The sequence below is a fragment of the Martes martes genome, assembly GCF_963455335.1.
Source record: "Martes martes genome assembly, chromosome: 12".
In the NCBI taxonomy this organism is placed as follows: domain Eukaryota; kingdom Metazoa; phylum Chordata; class Mammalia; order Carnivora; family Mustelidae; genus Martes; species Martes martes.
Window position 1 is genome coordinate 2,390,133 of NC_137900.1, and position 15,621 is coordinate 2,405,753.

Consider the following 15,621-nt stretch of genomic DNA (forward strand, 5'->3'; position numbering starts at 1 on the left):
ATCATGCACAGCCTGCCATTGATAGGGACGAGAATGGGGCAAGCGTGTTCCACAGCCCGAGGGAGGCTCGTCGTGGGGCCTTGTCCCGCTGCTGAAGGGCGCCTTGTGGTGCCTGTGGCTGGTCCCTGTGGCCCCTCCCAGGCTGTGCCTTGCAGACCCCGCCGTGTCAGGACAGATGCCCCCCCCCACCCCCAGCACAGGTCCCCATGAGAATGGCCAGGCCAGACGGGGTCCTGAGTGCCCTGGTCCCATGAGCAGCGTGGGTCAGGGACCGGCGGGTGAGCGCAGCTGCAGGAGAGGTGAGGCTGGCTGGGTGGGTGGTGAGGGTTTGGCTTGTTACCAGAGGTCCAGTGTTTCTCCCTCATTCCTTCTGTATGGACGTTGCACTGTGGTTTTCTCCTAGGGGAATCAAGAGCGTGGACACATCCGAGTTTGATCTTGTGCTCGGCGCTCACCGTGTGCGATCGCGTTTAGTCCCCTGATGGAGCAGGGGTGACATGGGTCATCCCCACCTGGATGACCAGGGAGGGCCCTGTGGCATGTCCCTGCATTTCTCACCATTCCGGGGCACGGCCCCTCGTGCTCCTGGTTCTCATGGCTCAGCTGAGTGGGAATGAGCTGAGGAAGCAGGCGGGCATCCTTCTGTCCTTGAGTGACCGAGGCACGAATGGCCTTCTCCCCTTCTCGAGGACTGGAGGAGTCTGTCTGTCCAGCTGGCCAGCAGGCATGATTCTGCGGGAGCGCTCGCAGGCCTGGGTGAGCTCCCAGGGCATTTGCCTGGGTGGCTGGTTCAGGTCGCAGGGACGTGTCACAGCATATGTGTCTCCAGGTCTTGCGGGTTCTGTAAGGAAGTCATTGAGGGCCAGGGGCACCGAGGGAGCGGCTGGGACCAGGGTCACCCAGGCCTGGTTGTACAGGGATTGTGCAGGGCCAGGGGTGTGTGGGGTCTAGGACAGGCCCCAGGCCCTGAGGGCTCACGCAAGGAAGCGGCTGAATTGTAGTTGGCACAGTGAGGGGCATGCCAGGCACTCTGGCCAGTCTGGCCCAGGAAAGTGGCCAGTGCTGCCCCTGGGGGTGGTGCGAAACACCAGGGACCCTGCGGCGCCTGCTTGAAGAGGCCGCTGGTGTCTCATCGCTGCATAAAAAGACCCCGTGGGGGGGGGGCAGCCCCGAGGCTGGGAACTGTGAGGGCTTGTTCAGAGCTTGGAATTCATACAGGCCTGGCTCTCAACGGGGTGCTTGTAAGCCTTCCAAAAATCAGGGTAGAATTTGCATCTGAATGACCAATCACGCCAAAGCCGGCCAAGGAATGTGTTGGTTTTCTTGTTATTTTGTGCTCCTTGTTAGCAGTCATTTACATTTTTTATTTACCGCCCCTCCCATTCTTAAAACTAATGTTACCTGGCTGTTGCCTTGCTCCTGATTTCCCAGCGTGCACTTCTGCATGTGCACCTTCCTCCCAGGGGCCCCTTTGCGCCCCCTCCCCACCCCTGTGGAAGGGGTAAGGCAGTGCCCCTCCCCCTGGGGCTCCCCCATCCTGCAGGGCACCCAGGTGGGCTCGGAGCTCTCAGAAGGCAGACAGGTTTGGTTTGGACTTCCCAGAATTAACAATTACCTATGAATTACTTCCCAGCTTCAAGACATTGGAGAATTAAATCTAAAAACTCATTTTTTTCTGGAAGAAGAATACAGGAGTTGTGCCCCTGCTGGGCCACGTAACAGACAGCCGTGGGGTCTGCAGGAGGCAGAATAATGAAGGGCTCCTGTGGACATCCATGTCCTGATCCCTGGAACCTACAGATAGTCAACCCTTGAACGGTGTGGGGGTGGGGCGCTGACCCGGCACCATCAAAAATCCGTGTACAACGTTTGTCACCCCCAAAAGCTTAACTGCTTACAGCCTGCTGTTGGCCAGAAGCCTTACCTAAAACATCAGCCGTCAGTTAACACGTGTCTTGTATGTTGTACATGTTATATGCTGTATTCTTAGAATAAAATCAGCCAGAGAGGAGTGAATGTCATTAAGGAAATCCTGGGGAAGAGAAAGTCCATTTACAGTGTTTCCTGTACTAACCAAAAAAATCTATATATAAGTGGACCCATGCCATTCAAACCAATGTGGCCGAAGGGTCAGCTGTATGTTATCATAGGGATTTTGCATGTGTGATTAAGGATCTTGAGATAGGGAGATCATTGTGGATTCTCTAGGTGGGGCCTAAGTGTAATCACAGGTGCCTAATGAGAGCATCAGGAGGGCAGAGAGGAGAGAACATGCTATGCTGCCGGATTTAGGGAAGGAAACCTTTCCTCCAATCTCTTAGGTTCTGTCCATGGAGCCTGCGGATTAAACAGACAAATAAGAGATAAACGGGAAAAAAGTCACACAAATTTTAATATTGTCACATGCACAGGAGCTTTGCAGAAAAGAAAAACCAAAAAAAGCAGTTAGACTTGGGGCTTATGTATCATTTTAATCAAGAGCAATAAATTGGGAGGCAATAAGAGAAAGGAAAGGTGGTTTGGGCTTGGAGGGGCAGTAACTTGTGGGAAGGTGAGTAGGAAGCTGTGGTGAGTAAGGGATGTTTAGCAAGGTTCGTTACGCAGACTCATCTTGGTGCCTTCTCAGGGACCCTTGTACAGAGGGATGTCTGAGTCCTGCTTTTGGGCATGTGGGGAGGGCAGACAGTTCTTCTCATACCCACCATTTCTCAGTTGTCTTCAATTCAAAATAGTCCTGTCGGGGCGGCTTGTATAGGGATGGTGTGTTCTTATCCTCTCTGCCGGCTTAGAAGCAGAGGGAGGGGCACGAGCCCGGGAAGGCAGGAGGCCTCCGGAAGCTGGAAAGGCAGAGAAGTGGGCTCTGCACTGGGTCCTCCCGAAGGAACCGGCTGGTTCCTGGGTGTGAGCCCAGGGAGTCCCACACCAGGCCCGCGAACTCCAGAGCCGTGAGGTAACACATTACGTTGTTCGAAGCTGCTGAGTTTGTGGTGCGTTTCTACAGCGGCCCTAGGAAGCCAGCACAGGTCCCTGAAGACGTGGGCATGTGCCCAGAGGGTCTTCATGACCACTTACAGGGGGACAAGGCAAATGAACGTGTCTGTGCAGCGGGGAGATCGTGACATCCGACATGAAATGGCCTCAGACTGAGTGTGAGGATTGCTGGGTGGGCTCGTATAGACTCAGCTTGGGGGGTGACCGTGTGCACGCCTGGGACGCTGCTCGCTCCGGCTGTTGGTCTGGGACGGGGCTGGTCTGGAGGGGCTGGCAAAGGACGCGCAGGATGAAACACCAGGCGGAGGATGCTGTGTGTCTTGGGACACATAGGGTCAGAGCAGGACATGTGGAGGGCTCTGCCCTTGGCTCAGCTTCACTGAGAAGGAGTCCCTGCTTGGGGCAGGAGGGTCCGCCGTGGCTCAGCCTCTGTCCTGTCCAGCACCCCCTCCTGTCCCGGGGACCTGGCACCCACTGGGCACAGGATTGTCCATGCTTCCACGCTGGGCCAGCAGCCGCAGGCCCTGGTGTGCGCACACAGAGGGCAGTGTGACAGTGCGTGGGAGGGCGCCTTCCCTGGGGTCTCAGCCCACAGAGCAGGCTGGGCCTGGTGGTGGATCCAGGCAGAGGCGGCTGCCACTCCTTGGTGCTCGTGAGGACAGCTGCGGGTTCCAGGTGCAAGATCCTGTGCCAGCCCTGAGTCCCACGGTGCTCCTGCGTCACCGCTGGTTGGATCGTGGCCTGTCACAGGCTCCTGTGGCCTTGCCTGTCACATAGCTTTGCTCAGGGACCATATACACATGCCACGCACGCCACATACACAGACTACATACACACGCCACGCACGCCACATGCACAGACTACATATGTGCCACATACACTGACCACGTATACATCTTACACATGCCACATACACACACCACATACACCACGTGCACACGCCACACATGCCATGTACACACATCACACACACCATGCATGTGTGTTGAGGCCTACCTCAGGGCTCTCCTAGACGGCAGCCTGGAGTGTGTGGCTGGGAATCTTGGTGGGAAGAGTGGGTCTTAGTCCAGAGGTGGCCAACACCCCTCTGACGTCCTCGTTTCCTGAAGCTTCCTGGAGCCTGGCTCCCCCCAGGACCGAGACCCCTGGCCCTCCCTCCACTCAGAGTCTCTGGTGGCTGGTGGGGGTGTGGGTAGCACGGAGTGGGGACCAGCTGGACGCGGCTGACCGCAACTGCCGGGCGGGCAGCCGGAGCTGACCTCTCCCATGTATTGCTGTGTCTTCAGCCAAGCTCTGCCCATCTTGAATCTCAAAAGGCTGGAAGATGGGTTTATCAGCTGTGTGCCTACAGAACGCAGGTGCTTTGTCCACCTAGAGAGGTGCCCTTGTGGGGCTGGCCCTGGTGGGAGGGCAGGGTCATCAGGGACAGAAGGCTCTGGAAGAGAGCAGGCCTTGGGACAGTCTCATGCCACTGGCCCCTGCCTCTCACTCCACGTGCGGGGAGCTGTGCAACTTTGCGGCCACTCCTGCATCACATCCACACAAGTCGTGGAAAGGCCGAGGGCTGAGTACCCTCCAAGAGTTGGTGTGACCACTTGTTGGCTTCCCGTGCCCCCCTGTGTGCTGGTCACGGTGGGGGGGGGTGCTGGGTCACCTCGGAGGGCTCAGGAGGACTGCCCTTCCCTGCAGGGAGGGACGTGGTGCTCAGTTGTGTGGATATGCTGCACTTTCTTTATCCATTCAGGCCTGAAAGGACACTTGGGTCCTTCCTTCTGGGTCCTGTAGTTGGTCTATTGATTAAATTAACATAAGATATTAACGGGAGAAAAGTGAATTTAATTTTGTACCTACAGGAGTTCCAAAGATAAAAAATTGTAAGAAGTGACCAGAGGGCAATTTTCCTACGTGCCCGATGAAAAAACAATCTGTTTGTGAGGAGTGGACAGGACGAAGGGGTTTGGGCTCGGGGTGGCGCATCAGTGGAGTAGGAAGGCCTCAGCCTGTACAACGCTCTGGGCCCTTGTTCTGCGCCTCTGGCCCCGAGGCTGCCTTCCGCTCCCGGTGGAAGGGGGGCATGCTTCCCCGGGGACGCACTTCCTGCTCCCTGCGGAGGGGTGCCGGTGTCCTTCAGTGCTGGCCGTTCTCACGTGCCACGACTCCAGACTGGACGGGGTGCACGTTTTGGGGCAGTGTGTTCTGCTACCCTGGGACGCTCTCAGCTTTCGGCAGCTGGGAGCCCTGCTGCCGTGAACGCGGTGCGCACGTCCCTGTCGGAGGCCCTGCTTCCACGTCGTTTGGCCGGGCTCTCAGCCTGCCTGGACGCAGGGATCTGAACCCTGAAAGGGGCAGGGGCTGAGGAGAGGAAGCCCTTCGGGCTGCCCTCCGGAGGCCGCGCCTGCTGTGGTCTGGGGCGTGCGTTTGGCTCTGTACTTCCGGGCTCACCTGTCACAGGGTACTGTCAGCCCGCTTGGCTTTTCCGTGTGGTGGCTCCCGTGGCTGTCGTTAGGAGAGAGTGCTGGAGGGCACCTGCTGTGTGGGTCTCAGCGTTTCCGGCTCTCACTAGGGTGCAGTGACTGTGCCCCATGGGAACAGCCTCCCCTTAGGTCCAGGCCACCTGGTGGGTGCTGAGCCCACTCGGCCCGCCTGATCCCTGCTTCTGCTGTCCTTGCAAAGGCCAGTGTGCACTTGGCACCGGGGTTGTCCTGTGGCAGTCACTCAGGGCTTCCTCCCCCGACTGCATGTGCTGTGGGGCGGGATGGGGTCTGCCTCGTACTGGGTGACCGGCGTGGGCCTCAGTGACATGGGTGGAGGGACAGAGAAACTGAGGCGGGGTTAGAAGCTGTGCATGGCCAGGCTTGGCGGCCCTGCGCCTGGCTGTCGGGGGACGGCTGTGCGCCAGCCCTCTCGCTGTGCGGGTGCTAATGGCACTTCATCTCCCCAGAGGCTCACACTCCATCCACTTAAAGACTCCAGGATCCAGGGGCAGCCACTCCCGGGCACGGGGAGGGCCATTTGATTTATATTCTCCGAGAGACAGCACGAGCCTGGCTGAGTCACGCCCGCTGGTGAATGAGACTTAGATCAGTCACTTGAGTGCCGGGGAGCGCTGTGTCCAAGGCGGCCTGGGCCCTGCTCCTGCCGTCCCTACACAGGCCTCCTTTTCCGGGCGCTGGAGGCGAGAAGTAGGGATGACAGGGTGGCCGGGCACTCAGAAGCATGGGGTGTGCCCGGAGGGGACGCCTCTCCTGGCCTTGGCTTTCTGTGCGACCCGACCTCCCTCCAGCCCTCCACAGGCCTTCCCTCTATGCGGGCATCAGGGAGCCCGCATAGGCCTGCGCCGTAGGCGTGGAGCGGATGCCACCCCGGGCCCCGCTGGACGCAGCGTCCCTGCTGCTCTTGGCACAAGTGAGTCTACCTGCACTGGCTGTTTTAGCCTGTCCTCGCTCCGTTTGATAATACACGCGTCCGTCTGAGCGTGTCGGTGAGCACTGGCCCTGCAGTCCGAGTTGCCTGCCTGGCGGGCTGGGACGGTGTTTATTTAGCCGGGTCCTGACCGGGGCACATGTATGCTCTAAGTCCTTGCGGTTGAAGCAGCATGGACGTGCACATCCGTTTGAATGGGCGGGATTGCTGAGGCGGGGGGAGCAAGCAGGCGGTGTGTTTGCCGGACTTCTCTGGAAAGCCGGGCTGGCTTCCCCCAACTCCCCGGGCCAGTGCTGGCGCCCAGGTGCTGCTCGAGGTGGGGGTGGGCGTTTGCAGCTGGCAGCAGGCACCCCCTGTAGGCAGAAAATCACTTCCCGCTGAAGATGGAGGGGCTCCAGCCTGCTGACGGTGGGTCTGTGCAGGGGTGTGTGTGAGGGGCTGCCCAGAGTAGCTGGGATAGAAGGGAGGTGGCCCCCTGGGACTCGGGGGGCCTCGGGCAAGCTCGGCAGGTGTAGTTTTGCATCTGTATTTCAGGAAAAAAACTCATCCGGTCCTGAAATTTTGTGAGGAGTGTTCTCCCTGTGGCTGAAATGTTTCTAGAGCCTTCTGTCACCTGGGACGTTTTGGGCAGGATTGCCTTCTGAGGCTGGGAGCCCGTCCGGGACAGCCAGGTGTGCCCACCTCCTGCAGGGCCCAGCCAAGTCCCGGTTGGTCAGGGAGGAGTCAGCCAAGCGGGTTTATCTTGGGAGGCCCATGCCTGCCGGACGTAGGACCTCCAGCTGCATGCCTAACTTGGAGCATGTGTGAGATGTTGGTGAGGAACCGGATTGACCCAGATGGGGCCAGCTGTGTGTAGTAGCTTCACGAGGCCCCTGGGTCAGGGTCTCCCATGTAGGGGGAACGTTGGCTCTCCAGTGCTAAGGACTCAGAAGGCGGTGCTGGGGACTGGACCAGGGGGGCAGACACCGGGTTTCGGGCTCTCAGTGCACGGCTGGCCCCTGGTGTGACTTCTGGAAGTGTCTGGGCCTTTGTTGTCTCGTGTGAAGGAGGGATGACAATGAGGAGGAGGATGGTCTTTGGCCCATCGGGTTGCTGGAAGAGTCTCTATAGGAAGCCCGCATGTCCCTGGTGGCGCGAGGTGACCTGACCACCTCTTCTTCCCCTCCCCCCCACCCCTCCGTAAGGCTGTGCTGGGATGATGGGGACATAGCTGCGTCTCTGGGAGGGTGGCTGGCCGTGGGGGGCTGCTGGGGAAGGTGAGGATGGGGTCTGTCTCCAGACCAGCGGCAGGTAGTCTGTGCCCAGGGGGGTGGGTGGGGCTGATGGGGCGGATGTGGTGGGTGTGGAGGGCAGCCCCGCCCCTCCCCCAGCCCACACATCAGCTTCCGGTCCCAGAGCTTCCGGGACCTGGAGGGTCTTCGAGGCCAGGCGGAGGTGGGTGGGGCGGGGCCGCGCCAGCCCTTAGGGAAGCTGCATCGGGGTGCGGGCAAGGTCAGAGCCTCGAGGAGCCTTCTGCTTTTCCTGTAACCCTGCAGCCAGCCCGGTGGGATCTGGTTTTCTGCTCTCCGGGTGGCACTTCCTCTCCAGGGGTGCCCCCCGCCCCGCGTCTGGAGGTAGGGCTGGCCGGGTGCTGTTGGGGTCCCAGCACGGAGGGCAGTCCAGTGCAGGGACCAGGCTGTGCTGGTGCGGGGTGGGCGCGGGGCTGTCTCTGCTTCTCCCATCTGCACTGAAGGGGCCAGACTCCAGGTTCTAGCAGGCACCAGCTCACGTGTGTGCATTGTGGGGAGCCGTGCCCGGGGCCTGGCCCAGGGCTGCCCCCTCGCTGCTGCTCCGTGGCCTCCTGGACGGCCCTGCCCGCATGTGGCCTTTGGGGGACAGTTGCAGGCCAGGCCCAGGTCCCTCCCTGTGTCCGGCACACAGTGTCTCCTATGTCCCCAGTAGGGACGTGGCGGTGGTTCCGCTTTCGGGTCTGGACCGTGTCCGTGTGTGGTCACAGGAGGCAGAGTGCCTGAGTCAGGTGGGCCGGCTGCGCGTGTGCTTTGTGAAGAGAGGGGTGCCATCCCTGAATGGAGACCGGCCCCCACAGGGCCCTGTGCCGGCCAGCCCGGCCCTGCATATCCTCGGGGTGAGGACGGCAGGACAGAGGCAGTGCTCTGGAGAGTTCAGTCCTAGGCGATGGCCGTCAGGGACCCACCGAGACCTGGGTCACTGCTCGGGGCCACCACGCGTCCCCGAGGCGGGGGCCTTGCTCAGCCTGTTTCTGTGCTGGGACATACCCACCGTGCTCCCCAGAGGCAGCCCAACACCTGGGAGTGGGTAGCATGTGGGGTGGCCCCGAGCTCTGCCCGTCGGGTGGCACGGCCAGCTGGCCAGGCTCCGGGACCAGTTCTGCAGGAAATGAGACCTCCGGTCCCGGCACCCGCAGTAGACAGGGCCGTGGACATGCGCACACCCCCTGCTTCCTGAGTCCGTGGCAGAATGCGGTGCCGTGTCCTCGGCCCTTGCCGGCAGAAAGAGAGGCAGGGATCCTGTCTTCTGCCTGGTGCTGCTCTGCACCCACGTTTGGGGTCCCCCCGGTCTGTCCCCAGGTCCCTGTCAGTGGATGAGGGGCCCAGCTTGCACGGGGGCACCTGGGGGCAGCACCTGGAGGCCTCTCTCAGGCTTGCTTGGCACAACCGTGGCCCTGCCATGGCTGCCATGAGCGGAATCCTGCCGGGGCCAAGCCGCTGTCCTCTCCAGGGATGCGTGGCAAGGCCCTGCTGGGGACAGAGGGGCGGCCTGGCTTCTACTGGAGCAGGAAGGTTCCAGAGGCTCCTGCAGATCTTCCCGTTGATTTTTGGTTCGTGAGCTATGAGGAGACCCCGCTGTGTCCATGCTGCCTGGCTTCTCCCGCACTCCCCAGCATGGGTCCCAGGAGGGAAGATGGCTCCTCGGGCCGGCTGGGGACCGTGAGGGGCAGCCAGCCCCCAGCCCACATCCTCCCACCCAGAAGATGACATGGGGCGGGGACAGAACCACGGCCATGTTTCCGTGTTTCGCGCCTCCTGAGGCACCGGGGAGGTGACACGGGCCTCAGAAAGGGGACGCCTGCCTGCTGCGCCGTCCACACTGTGGGAAGGCTGGATGCTCTGGGCTGCAGGGCAGGTCACAGGGCCGGCATCCAGCGAGCTGGCCTGCGGTCAGAGGTAGACCCCTCTCCTGTGTGGAGGCTGCAGAGTGGACCCCTGGAATCCGGGGTCTGGGCTTCCCTTGACCTGGGACTTCAGCAGAGGTCGCTCCAGACACCCACTTGCCGTCGGGAGGGACGAGAGCAGTTGCTGGGTCCGGTGCAGTTGTTCCAACTACCCTGGGCATGGGGTTTGCTTGAGGCCAAACCTGCACCGTTTCACGTGGCCCTGGTTCCGCATGCAGCATTGGCCTCTGGAAGCATCTGGAAGACGAGAAGGACCACAGGGGAGGGTCAATGGGATGGGGGAGTCAGGTCCAGCGTGGGGCTCCTCGTGCTCCCCTCAAAGGTCAGGCTGTGGCGGTGCTGACATTGGGGTGTGCCTCTGCGTGTTGTTTGGAAAGTAGAGATGATTGAGATTCGGGGCAGAAGCCGTGGGCAGGGGACTGGGCGGGGGGCATCTTGGCAGCTGTGGAGACCCTGGTGCTGTCCAGCTCCGACCTGCCCACAGCAGCCGCGAGGCCCATGGTTGATGGAGCGTGGGCTGGTGTGGTTAGAACATGGATCATAGGGGCCCAGGCTCAACGTGACAAGCGTGGCTGCCAGGCACTCTGTCAGCGGCTGTGGGGCCTGAGGGGGCGTTTCTGGGGGTCCCCTTGAAGGGGTATAGAAGCTGGCGAATCAAAGCAGACGCCTCTATGCAGGTGGCTGTGCAGAGAGGCTGTCATGGCGGCCGACCGGGCGTGGTGATGGACCCCATGTCCCGCTGGGGGCCAGCCGCTGGGGCCCTCACAGTGCTTTCGCCCACGGCACGTGCCTTCTCTAATGGCTTTCTGCCAAGTGGAGAGCAGAGGCCACGTCCCAGAGGGAGGCCAGGTGCAAGGAGAGGGCCTTGTTCTGGCTCAGCCTTCGCAGACTTGAGCTGGATGGCGGCCTGCGGTCGAGCTGGCCTGGCTCAGGGACCCTGCTGTGTATTTTTAAGGAGTCACTAAAGATGAAGGCAAAGAGAGTGGCATTTTGTGGTTTTTAGACTTAAAAAAGAACTGTCCGCCTAGACCTGGGCTTGTCAGGGCTCCAAGGCCCGTCCTCCCACTGTGGCTGAGCGGAGAGAGTTGCTGGTCGTTCTGCAGCTGGGCTGGGCCTGTGCAAGGGGCAGGAGTCGGGTCCCCTGGTGAGACTGCACACTCCCCCTGAGGGCACTTGGCAGGCAGGACACTGCCCCAGGTGGCCTGGAGCACAGTCCTGAGCCAGCCCCGGGGTAGGCACGGTTCCAGACAATTTTGTGACACCTTCACGCCCTGGCCAACGGCAGAGAGGAGGAGATGCCTGCTGTGGGGTTGGGGTGCCCCTTATCTCTGCCCTGAGCTCCTCGAGAAGCATCCATTCACCGTGGAGCCAGACGCTTCTGCAGAGAGCGGTTTCCATCCCTGCCTGCTGAGCCGTGGCCCGCTCCAGCCCCAGGGTGATGGACTGTTCTGGAAACAAGTATAAGAAGGGTAGTGGACATCAGCTCTTTCGTTGCAAAGAATGTGCGCCTCGAGTAACAGAAGACTTCAGTGGGGGCCGGAGGGAAATATGTTCTGCAGATAGGCTCTGGTTAGAAGAGCTCCTGGGTTGAGTTTGTTGGTAGTTAAAAATCAGTCTTTAAAAACAAATTTTAAGGGGTGCCTGGCTGGCTCAGTCGGTAGAGTGTGGGACTCTTGATCTTGGGGTCGTGTGTTCCAGCTCTATGATGAGTGTGGAGCCTACTTTTTTTTTTTTTTTTAAGATTGTATTTATTTATTTGACAGACAGAGATCACAAGTAGGCAGAGAGGCAGGCAGAGAGAGAGGAGGAAGCAGGCTCCCCGCTGAGCTGAGAGCCCGACGTGGGGCTTGATCCCAGGATGGAGCCTACTTTTTTAAAAATGAATTTTAAGTGAGAAATTGGCAAAGATCTGAATGTCCAACATTATCCTATTTAATTATAGGGTTGTGAATTATAGGATTGGAGGGTTGGAGGAGGCTTGGGAGCGCGGGGTGGTACCCACGGGTGAGCGCTGTGCAGGAGACCCACAGTTCACTCAGAGGTCCTGCCCTCCCCTCTGGCCAGCCCACAAGGGACACCCCTGCTTCTTCCTTGGACTTCCTGGTCTCTGTGGCTGCAAGCCTGCCCCTCCTGTGCTGGGGCACTGAGCTGGGATTTCTCTGCACTCACAGCCCCTGGACCTCTGTGCTCTGTGTCAGAGTCCCTTAGATGGAGGTGCAGCAAATGCACAATCAGTCAGAAATGATGGGAAGTCTGTCTGCTGTTTGTGGAGACTTGTATTTTGATGGAATCGTTTATTAGGCTTCAAACTGGAAGTCATATGTGAGCAGCATACGATGTAGCGATTCGGCAAGTCTGTATTACTTGGTGCTCGTCACTGTTAAGTGTCCCCGTCTGTCACCATGTGGCATTGTGAGTGTTACTGGTGATGTTCCCTGTGCCCTACTTCCTATCCCTGAGACTTCCTTCCGTTATTACTGGGACTTTGTACCTCTTAATCCCCATCTCCCCGCTCCTCCCACCACCTGCCCCTAGTGACCCCAGTTTGCTCTCTGTTTAAGAGTCTGGGTTTTTTGTTTGTTCATTTGTTTTGTTTTTTAGATACCCGTGTAAGTAAACCATGTTTCTCTCTCTCTGAATTACTTAGTGTGATAGTTTCTAGGTCCTTCCATGTTCTTGCAAATGGCAAAATGTCATTCTTTTTGATGTCCACATAATATTCCATTCTGTGTGTGTGTGTGCGCGCGCGCGTGCATGTGTACACACACCACACCTTCTTTATCAATTCATCTATCAAAGGACGCCTGGGCTGCTTCCGTATCTTCGCCATTGTCAGTAATGCCCGCAAGCATACGGATACACGTGTCTTTTCAAACTCACGTTTTTGTTTTCATTGGGTAGACACCCAGCCATCAAATTGCTGGACCGTGGAGTAGCTCTGTTGATTTTTCTGAGGAACCTGCGTCCTGTGTTCCACGTGACCGCACGCGTTCACACTCCCACCAGGAGAGCATGAGGGAGCCGTTCGCCTCGTGCTTTCCCCCAGCAGCACGGGAGTCCACCGTTTCCGGAGTCCGAATGGTCCCCTCCTTGGGCACCTCACATGGGTCGGGTGCATCCATCTGAATTCCTGGTGGGGGACTGGGTCAGGATTCTGGGCCCCGTGCTGCCCTGTGGCCCCTCGTCGCTGCGCCTTATAGCAGCTGGCCTTATGGCTGCCCTTCTCAGAGGTGGGGAGGAGCCTCTTGCTTTGATGCGCAAACCCGTGGTCAGGGTCAGGGGCTTTTGGGAGGTGAGGTCACATCTGCAGAACAGAGACTAGACGTGTGCAGGACGTGCCTCGCCTTTGCTCTCGGCTGTGGTCAGAGCGGCCGCAGGTCCGCTGCCTTCGGGCGTGGGCTGCGGCTCCCACGCTCACCTGCACGGTGGGGTTGGAGGGGTGGGCAAGGCCAAGCTTGTCACGAGGGAGAGGGAAAGGCTTCTCTCTCTCCTGATTAATTTCACTAAGGTTTCACAAAAGGACTGTTGGATTCTTTTCCTGTGCGATCTGAGAAGTAAGGCACAGTGAAGGGAGCCACGGAGTTCGGCAGGATGCTGAGCAATTGTGTGAGGACGGTCCCCTGCACTCCAGTGTGGTGATACTGAATTACAGCGCGGGGAGCGGCGGGGGGTGGGGGTTCTGTCGAGAAACAAGTGTAGACAGGTGGAGAGAGCTGGGGCCTGGGACCCGGCTGTCAGCAGGGCCGGAAGTGTCTTTTTTTTTTTAGTCAGGAACCCTGGGGCTCGGAGCTGTTTGGCGGAGGGCAGAGGTGAGGCGGGGTGAGAGGGGGCTCACATACACACAACCTGCCCTCGGTGCTCAGCGCCATGAAATTCAGGTGAACACGAGACATGCCTTGTCCTACCACAGAGCAAGTAGCTCTGAGCTTGTATTTAGGGATGTGACAAAGGCTTAATTGAATTTCCAGAAGACCGGAGTTTTCCAGTTTCAGGTTTCTTGGCATTCAGGTTGTTCATGCAGTCCTCTTGCGGATGCATGCATCACTTTCTTTTTCCCTGTGTTTTGGGGAGCGCACTGGTGGCCTGCCTGTGCGAACAGGTAAGCCCCATGGTCAGTCAGGCTGGCCTGTCGCCTGTCCATTGATTGTGGCCATGCCTCCCCCAGCGTTCAAACGGAAGACGTGGGTCCTGGGTGCTGGGAGGGCACGGCCTCGTCGGGGGACGCTCCCTGGCATGCTCGTGTGTGAAGGTGTTATAAGTGGGCTGTCAGCAATAGCTGACCCAGAATCAGACAGTGAGATGGAGGAATCTGAAACCATTTCCACCGGTGCTCAGGGGTCGCAGTTGCTCGGGTTCCTGGGACATGTCTTGGGCCGCAAGGGGCCCTGGGAGACTCTGGGAGACCCTGGGAGTCGTGACTCTGGGAGTCTTAGGCATGGGGTGGGGTGCCAGGTGTCTCTGCGCTGCGGGAGTGACGGGTCCCACTCCGGGGGTGCCGTGTGGGAGAGACAGAGTGTTGGCCCTGCTTCCAGCGAACACCTCCTACTTCTCAGCAGTCTTCCAGAAAATGGCACGAGTTGTACCAGCTCTTAAAGCAAAAGAAAACAAAACCATATCCCAACCACCAAAAAATGCTAGTGTTTGATTCTGAGGTTTAGAAACTGGCGGATCACTCACAACCATGAGGGGACCAGCACCGATGTCCTCGACACCTTCACGCACCTGCACAGTGCCTGCTGGGGCTGTCATTCCCATTCTCTTTGATTGTCTGTCATGCCTCTGGACTCAGGCTTCCCTTTTGGGGGCTCCCCCAACTGTTGGATTTCGGGGAGGATAAGTTCTCAAGGATACGGATCTGAAACTAATGGCCTGATTCTCTTTTGGCAAATAGCGAACCAAGACCGTGGGGCGTATTGGCAGGCTTACTTTGCAGGGAAGTGACTGTGGTCAGTTGGGGACCCACCAGGTTACATTTCCTTTATGGGCACGATTGCACACTCACTCCTCCCTCCCGTTTGCACAAGTGCATGAATGCCACACCCGTCCTGGGGTCTGGAGATTAGGAAAAAAATTGCAAGGGTTTCTTTTCAGTGCCTCTCTAGTCGTGATGTTGAGGGTACGTGGACGGAGGACTTACGTGTTGAAATAGTCTCCTTTCCTGTTACTTTCAGAGCCCAGATTTCTGAAGACTCTGTCCTGGAAACGACTGAGGGAAGTTTCTGGAGGCACAAGATACAGGTAAAAACATGGTTTCTCCACATGTGTCCCAGTCTAGCAAAGCCGACACCTTGTAGAAGCCTCAGTGGGGTCCGGCACACGGTTGGTCCCAGCTGCCTGTGTGCTCTGCGGGGCCGGGACGCCGCTGCTGCCATGTAGGCATCTGTCCATGCTGGGCGTCTGGAGCCCCACGCACAGCCTGCCTCTCCCCGTCCCACCCCTGCCCTACCTGCCCTGTGTTTCTGTTGCGGGTCTCTGGGCCGCCGGCCCCTGGGGGCCCTGCAAAGCTCCAGCTTCTCTGGGGGTGCCGGGGGCTTGTCAGTGGGTTCCAACGTGCAGGGAGGGGTTTCTGTGTCACCCTGTCTCTGGATTGGGGCCATTTTGTGATGAATCTTCATGTCAACCATGTAGTTCCAGTTTAAAAGGAAAGAGAAATGTCAGTTTCATGTAAAAGCAGAAGGAAAGCCCGCACCCCACTTCTCTTTGTAGTCATTCCTGTTCTGCGCGGATGTGGCTCTGGCTGGCCTCCAGCAGCCCCACTGGCCTCCACATCCGCCGTGCTGTGCCGGCGTCGGTGCCGGCCCCGGGACCTGCCTGGCCGGCTTGCTGGGGCCGTGTTAGCAAATGCAGCTCTACCTCTAGGGCCCTTAGCACTGTCCGTGTTTACGCATGGGCTCACACGTGTGTGCTTTGAGTTCCCTGCCCCGTTGGGCCGGGCTGCTGGCTGGTGTGGGTGACGCACGGAGTAGGAATTCTAAGCCCTGACACTTGGGTTACCAGTATTTTCCCCTCGGGTC

General features: G+C 58.9%; 1 protein-coding gene across 1 annotated transcript in view; it reads left to right on the forward strand.

The window, feature by feature from the left end:
* Nucleotides 1-7,974: 7,974 nt before the first annotated feature.
* The window catches only part of SEMA4D (semaphorin 4D), a 45,251-nt gene continuing 37,604 nt past the window's right edge, over nucleotides 7,975-15,621 (forward strand). Inside the window, exons 1-2 of the mRNA XM_080819917.1 lie at nucleotides 7,975-8,027; nucleotides 14,779-14,845. The gene's annotated coding sequence lies outside the window, so the exon portion shown is untranslated. The remainder of the gene's footprint in view (nucleotides 8,028-14,778; nucleotides 14,846-15,621) is intronic.